Raw genomic sequence first — 11,944 nt, 5'->3', positions numbered from 1 at the left:
CTACAAGCCATTACCCTCTGATCCCACTGAGAGTTACAAAAAAACTACAACATTTGCTCAAGAAAATCCCTGAAAAAGCATAAGATCAAATCCACACAGACACACCCCTGGAAACCCGACCTGGGATATTCTATCTACTACCCAAGATCCATAAACCTGGAAATCCTGGGTGCCCTGTCATCTCAGGCATTGGCACCCTGACAGCAGGATTGTCTGGCTATGTAGACTCCCTCCTCAGGCCCTACGCTACCAGCACTCCCAGCTACCTTCGAGACACCACGGACTTCCTGAGGAACGTACAGTCCATCAGTGATCTTCCTGATAACACCATCCTGGCCACTATAGATGTAGAAGCCCTCTACACCAACATTCCACACAAAGATAGACTACAAGCCGTCAAGAACACTATCCCCGATAATGTCACGGCTAACCTGGTGGCTGAACTTTGACTTTGTCCTTACCCATAACTATTTTACATTTGGGGACAATGTATACCTTCAAATCAGCGGCACTGCTATGGGTACCTGCATGGCCCCACAGTATACCAACATTTTTATGGCTGACTTAGAACAACGCTTCCTCAGCTCTCGTCCCCTAACACCCCTACTCTGCTTGCGCTATATTGATGACATCTTCATCATCTGGACCCATGGAAAAGAAGCCCTTGAGGAATTCCACCATGATTTCAACACTTTCCATCCCACCATCAACCTCAGCCTGGTCCAGTCCACACAAGAGATCCACTTCCTGGACACTACAGTGCTAATAAACGATGGTCACATAAACACCACCCTATACCGGAAACCTACTGACCGCTATTCCTACCCACATGCCTCCAGCTTTCACCCTGACCACACCACACGATCCATTGTCTACAGCCAAGCTCTGCGATACAACCGCATTTGCTCCAACCCCTCAGACAGAGACAAACACCTACAAGATCTCTATCAAGCATTCTTACAACTAAAATACCCACCTGCAGAAGTGAAGAAACAGACTGATAGAGCCAGAAGAGTTCCCAGAAGTCATCTACTACAGGACAGGCCTAACACAGAAAATAACAGAACACCACTAGCCGTCACCTTCAGCCCCCAACTAAAACCCCTCCAATGCATTATTAAGGATCTACAACCTATCCTGAAGGATGACCCAACACTCTCACAAATCTTGGGAGACAGGCCAGTCCTTGCCTACAGACAGCCCCCCAACCTAAAGCAAATACTCCCCAGCAACCACATACCACACAACAGAACCACTAACCCAGGAACCTATCCTTGCAACAAAGCCCATTGCCAGCTGTGCCCACATATCTATTCAGGGGACACCATCACAGGGCCTAATAACATCAGCCACACTATCAGAGGCTCGTTTACCTGCACATCCACCAATGTGATATATGCCATCATGTGCCAGCAATGCCCCTCTGCCATGTACATTGGTCAAACTGGACAGTCTCTATGTAAAAGAATAAATGGACACAAATCAGATGTCAAGAATTATAACATTCATAAACCAGTCGGAGAACACTTCAATCTCTCTGGTCACGTGATTACAGATATGAAAGTTGCGATATTACAACAAAAAAACTTCAAATCCAGACTCCAGCGAGAGACTGCTGAATTGGAATTCATTTGCAAATTGGATACAATTAACTTAGGCTTGAATAGAGACTGGGAGTGGCTAATTCATTATGCAAGGTAACCTATTTCCCCTTGTTTTTTCCTACCACTCCCCCCCCTCCGTTCCTCAGACGTTCTTGTTAAACCCTGGATTTGTGCTGGAAATGGCCCACCTTGATTATCATACACATTGTAAGGAGAATGATCACTTTAGATAAGCTATTACCAGCAGGAGAGTGGGGTGGGGGGAGGTATTTTTTTCATGCTTTGTGTGTATAAAAAGATCTTCTACACTTTCCACAGTATGCATCCGATGAAGTGAGCTGTAGCTCACGAAAGCTTATGCTCAAATAAATTGGTAGTCTCCAAGGTGCCACAAGTACTCCTTTTTCTTCTTAAGTTGTGGTTGATTCTCTGTCAATGGCAATTTTTAAATCAAGGTTGGATATTTTTCTAAAAGAGATGCTCTAGGATTTTTTTCGGTAAAGTTGTATAACTAGATGATCACAGTGATCTTTTCAATCTATGAATTAAGGGGGCTTCTCTGATTTTGCAACAAAGCTTTACAGTCGTTGAAGTTTATAGGATCCTGTCTTGAGCAGGCTGGGTCTTGTCTTCAGTTAATCAATGCTGTAAAAAGAATATTGGCAATCTGAGAATCCCATAGAACTTGCAAAGCCAGAGGGAACTCTGAAGACTAACTGCTAGAAAAATCCAGATTGCCTAAGACAAATATCTATTTGTAAATAAGTAACAGAGCAATTGAAAATAATATGTTAATTAGTAATTGGGTAAAGCTTCCATCCTTAGGTCCAAATACTGATTCATATGTTTCATATTTACTGTGTGTAAATAGTCTTTTGTTATGTGAATTGGCCCCTGAATATTCCCACTGTATTCCACCTCAAGTGCTATTGAGTTTCAAGGACTTTCTGGAAAGCAGTGCCCGCTGGGGCCACAAAAATGCCCTCTCACTGCTCTAAATGTTTGGAGCTAAACTCTTTCCTTTATGCAGCCAGTAGTGATTATAGGGCCCTTCAGTTTGTATCTGGAGTGATTTCTGGGTGTGTAGTCTAGACTACAGAGTTAGGTTGACGTAAGGCAGTTTTCGTCAACCTAACTCTGTAAGTGTCTACACTACAGCATTGCTCCTGCCAGTGTAAGGCCCCCATTATGCTGACCTAATAACTCCACCTCCACAAGAGGTGTAGCGCTTAGGTTGATGTAATCAGGTCAGTGTCTGTATAGACACCGCATTACTTACATCGTCTGTCAGCTCCACACCCTGCCCAGCTCCCTGTAGGGAGTTCTGTGGGGAACTCAAAGCTCAGCTTCTCAGCACCTGGCAGCCGGGCTCCCAGCATGGAGCTCCGTGGGGAGCTGAGATCCCAGGCTCTCAACACCAGGCTTCCAGCAGGATGCTCTGCAGGGTTCTGAGAGCCCAGGCTCTCAGCCCCTTCACTGTCCCTCTTAAGTTGGTGCAGGTGTTCCTGGTGTGGACGCTAACCACCGCAGAAGGATAGTGTGGATATGAAAAACTGTGGTAATTACTGCAGTGGCTGTAAGTTGACCTAACATAGGTTGACTTAATTGTGTAGCATAGACAAGGACTTAATTTATGGTTTGTCATAACTAGTTACTTAAGTTTGGTAGTTCATTACCCAGTGTAATTAGGGGCTGATTCCGACGCCAGTATGGTACTTCAGCAATGTATAGGGGCTGTGAATGACTTGCAATTTCTCCCCCTTCCCCACCAGAGAAGAAACACTGGGCCAGTGCAAGAGGCTATATGCTTCCCGCTCCTAGCAAACCTTGGACCAATAAAAGATGTTATCTCCTTCACCGTCTCTCTAATTGTTGCATAAGATTGTGTGGCTGCAGAGACCAATAGTCATTCTCCCTTTTGAAAGATGGGGTTCTGGACTGCAAGCAGCAAAACAAACTGTGGCAGACTGAATCTTTCAGCAGGCTCTCACTGCTGTGTTACATAATGCTTAAATAATAATAATTGTTAATCAGTCTTTCTATGCCTCAATAAGAACAACACCACAGATATAAGTAAAAGTAGCCATAGCACTCAGCATAAGGGAGATTCTGGGCTTCATTGGCCATTATCTTTGAAAATTTGTGTGATCGGAGGAGGTCCCGGACGATTGGAAAAAGGCAAATATAGCGCCCATCTTAAAAAAGGGAAGAAGAAGAACCCGGGGAACTACAGACCAGTCAGCCTCACCGCACAGACCAGTCAGCCTCACCTCAGTCCCTGGAAAAATCATGGAGCAGGTCCTCAAAGAATCCATTTGAAGCATTGGAGGAGAGGAAGGTGATCAGGAACAGTCAACATGGATTCACCAAGGGCAAGTCATGCCTGACCAACCTGATTGCCTTCTATGATGAGATAACTGGCTCTGTGGATATGGGGAAAGCAGTGGACGTGATATATCTTGACTTTAGCAAAGCTTTTGATATGGTCTACCACAGTATTCTTGCCAGCAAGTCAAAGAAGTATGGATTGGATGAATGGACTATCAGGTGGATAGAAAGCTGGCTAGATCATCGGGCTCAATGGGTAGTGATCAACAGCTCGATGTCTAGTTGGCAGTCGGTATCAAGCGGAGTGCCCCAGGGTTTTTTTCAACATCTTCATTAATGATCCAGATGATGGGATGGATTGCTCCCTCAGCAAGTTCGTAGATGACACTAAGCTGGGGGGAGAGGTAGATATTCTGGAGAGTAGGGATAATGTCTAGAGTGACCTAGACAAATTGGAGGATTGGACCAAAAGAAATCTGATGAGGTTCAACAAGGACAAGTGCAGAGTCCTGCACTTAGGACAGAAGAATCTCAAGCACCGCTACAGGCTGGGGACCAACTGGCTAACTGGCAGTTCTGCAGAAAAGGACCTAGGGATTACAGTGATGAGAAGCCATTGTCCATCAATGGCTATTAGCCAGGATGGGCAGGGATGGTTTGCCAGAAGCTGGGAATGAGCGACAGGGGATGGATCACTTGATGATTACCTGTTCTGTTCATTCACTCTGGGGCACCTGGCATTGACCACTGTTGGAAGACAGGATACTAGGCTAGATGGACCTTTGGTCTGACCCAGGATGGCCATTCTTATGTTCTTAAGCCGGGTATGAGTCAACAGTGCCCTTGTTGCCAAGAATGCTAATGACATATTGGGCTGCATTTGTAGGAGCATTGCCAGCAGATAGAGGGAAATGATTATTCCCCTCTATTCAGCACTGGAGTACTGTGTCCAGTTTTGGGGCCTCCACTACAGAAAGGATGTGGACAAATTGGAGAGAGGCCAGCGGAGGGCAACGAAAATTATTAGGGGCTGGGGCACATGACTTATGAGGAGAGGCTGAGGGAACTGGGCTTCTTTAGTCTGCAGAAGAGAAGAGTGAGGGTGGATTTTATAGCAGCCTTCAACTACCTGAAGGGGGGGTTCCAAAGAGGATGGAGCTTGGCTTTTCTCAGTGGTGGAAGATGACAGAATAAGAAGCAATGGTCTCAAGTTGCAGTGGGGGAGGTCTAGGTTGGATATTAGGAAAAACTATTTCACTGGGAGGGTGGTGAAGCACTGGAATGGGTTACCTAGTAAGGTGGTGGAATCTCCATCCTTAGAGGGTTTTAAGGCCCGGCTTGACAAAGCCCTAACTGGAATGATTTAGTTGGGGTTGGTTCCGCTTTGAGCAGCGGGTTGAACTAGATGACCTCCTGAGGTCTCGTCCAACCCTAATCTATGATTCTGTGCAGTGCAGCTAATAGGCAGCTGGGGAAAGGCTACTGCAAGTTAGGGCAAGGTTCATTGCACAGTAGCTGCCAGAGGGTATGCAATGGTGCATGTATACTGCTTAAGGAAAACCTTGCTCTCTGCTTTTGTCTATTACTCCCATCCTCTTCAACTCTGTCTAACTCAACCTTTTCTTTGTCTCCTCCTATTTGTGGCTCAGTGTTTCCCCCTGCTAAAATATTTCCTACACCTATAACTTACTTCCAAAGCTAGCCCACCTTTCCCCATCCTTCTCCTCCTTCAAGTGTCTCCTTAAGAGACTTCAAACAAAGCTATAAGTTGTACACTTCCCCGCAGTGAAGTGCTCAAATCCCCTTTAATAGCTTATTGATAGCTTTCAAGTAGGGTTGTCAATTAAACAGTTAACTCACACAATTAACTCAAAAAAAATTAATCAAATAAAAAAATTAATTGCGATTAATCGCAGTTTTAATCTCACTGTTAAACAGAATACCAATTGAAATTTATTAAACATTTGTGGATGTTTTTCTACATTTTCAAATATATTGATTTCAATTACAACACAGAATACAAGTGTACAGTGCTCACTTTATATTATCATTTTTATTATAAATATTTGCACTGTAAAAATGATAAAAGAAATAGTATTTTTAAATTCAGCTCATACAAGTACTGTAGTGCAATCTCTATCATGAAAGTCCAACTTACAAATGTAGATTTTTTTTTTTTGTTACGTGACTGCACTCAAAACAATGTAAAATTTTAGAGCCTACAAGTCCACTCAGTACATCTTCTTGTTCAGCCAATCACTAAGACAAACAAGTTTGTTTACATTTATGGGAGATAATGCTTCCTGCTTCTTATTTACAATGTCACCTGAAAGTGAGAAGAGGCATTCACATGGCACTTTTGTAGCCGGCATTGCAAGGCATTTACATGCCACATACCCTAAACTTTCATATGCCCCTTCATGCTTTGGCCACCATTCCAGAGGACATGCTTCAATGCTGATGGTGGTCGTTTAAAAAATATGTATTTAAATTTGTGACTGAACACAGGGGGAGAATTTTAAGTCTCCTCCTCTGTTTTACCCACATTCTGCCATGTACTTCATATAGCAGTCTCAAATGATGACCCAGCACACATTGTTCATTTTAAGAACACTTTCACTGCAGATTTGACAAAACACAAAGAAGGTACCAATGTGAGATTTCTAATGATAGCTACAGCACTTGACCCAAGGTTTAAGAATCTGAAGTGCCTTCCAAAATCTGAGAGGGACAAGATGTGAAGCATGCTTTCAGTAGTCTTAAAAGAGCAACACTCCTATGCCGAAACTACAGAACCCGAACCACCAAAAAAGAAAATCAACCTTCCCCTGGTGGCATCTGCCTCAGATGATGAAAATGAACATGCGTCGCTCTGCACTGCTTTGGATCGTTATGGAGCAGAAGCAATCATCAGCATCGACACATGTCCAATGAAATGGTGGTCGAAGCATGAAGGGGTATATAGATCTTGAGCACATCTGGCACATAAATACCTTGCAACACCAGCTACGACAGTGCCATGCGAACATCTGTTCTCACTTTCAGGTGACATTGTAAACAATGTCAAATATTATCTCCTGGAAATATAACAAAACTTGTTTGTCTGAGCAATTGGCTGAACAAGAAGTAGGACTGAGTGGACTTGTGGGCTCTAAAGTTTTACATTTTATTTTTGAATGCAGTCATTTTTTTTACATAATTCTACATTTGGAAGTTCAACTTTCATGACAAAGAGATTACACTACAGTACTTGCATTAAGTGAATTGAAAAATACTATTTCTTTTGGTTTTTACAATGCAAATATTTGTAATAAAAATAAATAAAGTGAGCACTTTGTATTCTGTGTTGTAATTGAAATCAATATATTTGAAAATGTACAAAACATCCAAAATATTTAAATAAATGGTATTCTATTATTGTTTAACAGCATGATTGTGATTAATTTTTTAATCACGATTAATTTTTTTAATCACCTGACAGCCCTACTCTCAAGACAAATCCTCCATTAAGAACAAAAAATATTTACGGAATAAGATAACAACACTTCCTGCTAATCGCGAACTGTAGCCTGTGAATGCCTTGCCCTGTGCTCCTTCGTTTATCTCCTCCCTAGCATGTAGTGCCTCACAGAAAAAAACACAGAACTGCTTATAGAATGTACAGGAACTGTGGCATCTCTGCTCCTCCTGAGGACTCACTCTATAGCACAGCCCCCTTTCAATTTTTTAAATTTATATTTTATTAATTTTTTTCCCTCAAAAAATAAGGGGAGAACAAAACAAACAAACAAAAAAGGAAGGGGAAGGGAAGGAAAAGGGAAGGAAGGGGGACTGGTAGGAAGAAAGGAATGCCACATCTCAGTTTCCATCTGCCAGGAATTAATCAAAGGTTTCTAAAATGTTAGAGCAAATCTTTTCAAATTTGTATTGAGGTCCCTCGTCTCCAAAACATTTCTCACTCTTTAGCTACCAAGTCAGTCAAGTTGCTGTGCCAAGCTTCTACCCGTGGAGGCAGTCTGCTGTTCCAGCTAAGCAATATAAATCATTTGGCTACAAGCACAGCTCAGCAGAACCAAACTTTCTATGAGTTGGAGAGTTTCCAAGATGCTGAGAAGTAAGTAATTTTAAAGTCGGTATCCATTATCATATTACTTCTCCTGCCGACTTCTAGCAAAGAGGATAGTACCCTGGGACGGTCCCAAAACATATGAGCCAGTGTGGCTCTGGGAGAATCACATCTCCAGAAGCAGTCTGTTTTACCAAGGCCCATGCACTGTAACCTGTGTAGGGATCAGTGTAAACAAAATACAGTTTTCTCTTGGATTAGCCTTAATCATAGATCAATAGTATGGTTTTTAACGTTTTGTGAGGCACTTATACATTGGCTAGGTTTCCAATATATCCATAAATCTTTTTTCCAGGCTTGGTCCAGGTAATCTAAATTAGGGAGGGTCTTTTGGGCCAGGACGTAATTTTTTTTTCAATTGACATGTTACATACACATTCAGTGTGTTACGTTCTCTTTTTTTCCCTTCCTTGATTTTGTGTTGCCTACTCTAATGTAAAGCTCCTTGGGGCAGAGTCTGTCTTTTATAAGTTTGTAAAGTGCCTAGCAAATTGTGGGTTCAACACAAACAATAATCAATCATTTGTAGACAGGCTTGTAGGAATCTTGAAAGAAATCTGTCTTCAACAGTCTTAAAGAAAGAAAATGTGGGAACATTTCTTACAAAAAATATAAATCACAGTTGTGCGTTTGATAATTTGATTTTGATAGAACAATCGTTTTAAAATCACATCACAGACAGAATGTCTAAATGTAACCACCTTGTTTGGGCAGTTCTCTTACTATGGAAGTAGGAGCAGAGTCATAAACCTCTACATGCTAGAGGAAGACACGTCATTATACTGCATTAGTGTATGCATTACACAAGCACCTGCTATGGCAGGTATCGTCAGGTAGCACTGGTATACATAATCTTCAAATTTATTTTTCTTTGAGTGAAAACAAATGATAAGCCTTGGAAAGACATGATGTGTGTTGTTGTTAGTTTTGTTATGCAAGGTTCTGTGTAGCTGTTGTGGTCCTTGGAGGGGCAGTTGTGCAAGCAGCAGGAGCATTTGCTGTCTGCCTCAATCCTTGATTAGAATCAGTTCCTGAAGTAAAGTTGCTCTGTGGGAACCAGGCATTGATGTTGGACTGGGATTATTGAAAGATGAGATTGCCAGCATGCTGTTTGACCACCTCTGTTCTAAGAGTGGTTTACATGTGTAAATAAAACAAGTTACACTTAGAATATACTCAGACTCCACATCACTGACTTCTCTTCTCTGGGAAGGCAGCCTTCAAGACCCCAGCATTTACGAACTTTCAGGAGATGGGTGATTCTGGTGTTAGTATGAGATGCTGGTGTCTGGAGAAGGAACAATACTGTTATAATTTTTAAAGTGATATTGAATAGACTTGTCCATAACATTCAAGCCAATCATATTGACAGCAAAAATATCCCTACCAAAAGAATAATTTAAAAAGAAGTTTACTATTTCTTTCTTAAATAAACATATTAGAATATTTATAAAATGAATTTCCTATACTTGGTTCTCCTTGCATAAATGGAACTAGTCTTAAATCTTAAATTTAAGCATCACCAAATACAAGTGATTTGTTTTGAATATTGAAAAGAGATGTGTAATAAAATTGAACTTGTTTAATACCTGAATTATCTCTTTGATTTTGTCAAGCTGAATTGTTAACTTAAAACATCATAATCTTCCATGAAAAACACTGCATTTCTTAAGGAACAATATACACTGCATAAATTCATCACAAAGCCTCTAAAAGAAAACTTTCTGTTAACCCAGAACACACCAACTTTCCTCTGAAACATAATTCAACATGCACATAATAAAAGAACTCGTCAGAGCTTTGATTAAAAAAGAACAGGTTCCACAATAACATTTTTAATAGCTTAAAATAAGTTTAGGTAATTTTATATTTGAGAACATCATCAAGTTTTAGTGCTCTGTAATTTTACTGTAAGTTGATAAAATGCTCTAAGGTTAAATCAGCTGGAATCAGAAGGCAACCTAGGTCACAGGCTGTGTGATCATGGAACAATGAAGTGATGGATCCTGCTCTGATTCTTTGAACTGTACTAAGGAATTCATTGATTCCAAGACCGATGAGACACAGTGACTTATAAACTTAGTATAAGGCATTCCTAAAAGTTCTGGGAAGATAGGAGCATTTTGAAATGCAATGTTCACTGCAAGGGTCAATCTTTGTTGCATCAATAGAGGACTAGAAATGTTCATACTAAGTCCGGCTGCATAAACCCAGAAGATAATGAATTTTTTTCAGGGTAGCAATTTCAGACTGGATAGTGTTCCAAAAACTGACTCATCAGACTCAGAAACCCAATATTTGCATGTATCTCTTTAGATTTATTCTGTAAAATACAAAATCCCTGAAAATGAAACTTCAATTCCTAAAACTGAGCAGCTTTAATACTTGAGCAGTTATAACTGTTTCAGAGCTCCTTTCATAGAGATTAACTATTATTCCAGTATACTAAATATTAAAAAATGGAATTTAAGCACATTAAAACAGAAGCTTCATAATGAACTACAAAAATAGGAATTCATATTGAGAAAAAGCTGCTGGCATCAGAAGATTTAGTAAATCTCATGTGTGTAAAGTGATGACTGTAAGTCAGTACATTCACCATATATTTTAAAAAGGACAGTCAAGTTAAAAATAATACAAAAACAAATAAATACATTTTACAGATGTAATGCCCTGCGTGTTTGGAGTGGTGCTTTGTCCCCCTGTAGTGTTGGCTAGGCCCTGTAGAAAATTATGAGCTTGCTACAGCCTTGGCTAACAGAGATGCGTCTTCCAGAGGTCCCAGGGTTGATCCTTGCTGCTCATGCCCATGTGTGGGTAGGCTTTACAAGTGGTGGCCCAAACAGGGATTTCAGGCAATTCAACTGGGAAACAGCCTCGGAAGCTTGGGAACATGTTTCCCTGCCCAGGGGGCGTATGTAATCACCTGCTTTCTCTGAGGGGCACTCATGTAGTGGTGGCTAGGCCCTCTAGAGCAGCAGTTCTCAGACTGTGGGTTGGGACCCCAAAGTGGGTCGTGACCCCATTTTAATGGGGTGGCCAGGGCTGGCATTAGTCTTGCTGGGGCCAAAGCTGAATCCCGAGCCCCACCTCCTGGGACTGAAGCTGAACCCCGAGGCCCACCTCCCAGGCAGCAGGACTCAGGTTACAGGCCCGCTGCCTGGGGCTCAAGCCCTTGGGATTCAGCTTTAGGCCCCTCCACTGGAGGTAGTGGGGTTCAGGCTTTGGCCCTCCTGCCTGAGGGTTGGGGCTCAGGTGGCTCAAACTTCGGTCCCGCCTCCTGGAGATGGGTAATAATTTTTGTTGTCAGAGGGGGTTGCAGTGCAATGTAGTTTGAAAACACCTGTCCTAGAGAATGCTGAGCCTGTTACAGTCTTGGCTAATAGACAGGTGTCTTTTAGCTTGTGCAGTAGAAGCTAATGCATTTAGCTCCAGAGGTCCCAGTTTTGATCCCTGCTGCCAATGCCCATGTGTGGGTTGTTGCTACACATCTATTGACAGAGTGAAAGATAAAGGAGTTAAATAGGTGAATGGTCAAAATAAAACTATGATCCTAACTTTGCTCAGCAACTCCTACTGATTTTAGCTAGAATTGGGTGGGTGGTCATCACTTGTGGAAATAGAGCCTGAGAAATATCTATGTTCAGTGCCAATGCAATAAACCTAAAAACAAAAATAGAACAAAACCTAGAATGCTTGGCAATGGAAGAGGACTGTAACATAATGGACATTATTAAAACTTGGTGGGGCAGATCCTCAGCTGTCCTGCAGTAGAACCCCTATTTTATGCGCCAATTGAGGCAGTCTTAAAATTGAACATCTCAAAAGTACAGTAGGCACTATACATAAATTGCAGTATGATTCACTGCATTGCTTTCTTCTTGTC

This window comes from Lepidochelys kempii, chromosome 5, assembly GCF_965140265.1.
Source record: "Lepidochelys kempii isolate rLepKem1 chromosome 5, rLepKem1.hap2, whole genome shotgun sequence".
In the NCBI taxonomy this organism is placed as follows: Eukaryota; Metazoa; Chordata; order Testudines; family Cheloniidae; genus Lepidochelys; species Lepidochelys kempii.
The sequence above is the reverse complement of the archived record's forward strand: the minus strand, read 5'-3'. Positions refer to the sequence as shown.